Source organism: Physeter macrocephalus, chromosome 6, assembly GCF_002837175.3.
Source record: "Physeter macrocephalus isolate SW-GA chromosome 6, ASM283717v5, whole genome shotgun sequence".
NCBI lineage: Eukaryota > Metazoa > Chordata > Mammalia > Artiodactyla > Physeteridae > Physeter > Physeter macrocephalus.
In genome coordinates this window covers 47,784,080-47,784,536 of record NC_041219.1, presented here as the reverse complement: position 1 = coordinate 47,784,536, position 457 = coordinate 47,784,080, and positions in this window count along the sequence as shown.

The window sequence follows — 457 nt, the reverse complement described above, 5'->3', positions numbered from 1 at the left end:
TTGCACCCCAGCCCTGGAGATGCAGACGGACCATCCTCTGAAGAAGGCTCCCGCGCTGATGCTGAGGCCGGATCAACCTTCAATTAACTGAGCAACCAGCGTGTGCCGGGCACTGACCTGGGGCTGAGGGCTCAGTGGGAACAGGGCAGGGGGGCCTCCCGGCCACATGGGGCTGCCTCCTAGTGGGGAGAAAAGCTAATAACAAATCCATTTCTTCCAGAGGGGTCTCCCATGAGCTAAAACCTCCGAGCCTCTCTAGGGCTCTGGTCCCTCCGAGGCAGATGTAGTTTATCCACCGTCTCTTTCCACTCTGCCCTGAAAGAAAACCGCACCGCATAAGCTTCTGACCGCACAGTCCCTGTTTCCACCCTGAATTAGAGTGACAAGTGCCGTGAATGGGTGGGGAAACAGGAGGTGGGCAGAGGTCTCGGGGGTTGGGGGGGGGGTAGGCCGGGTG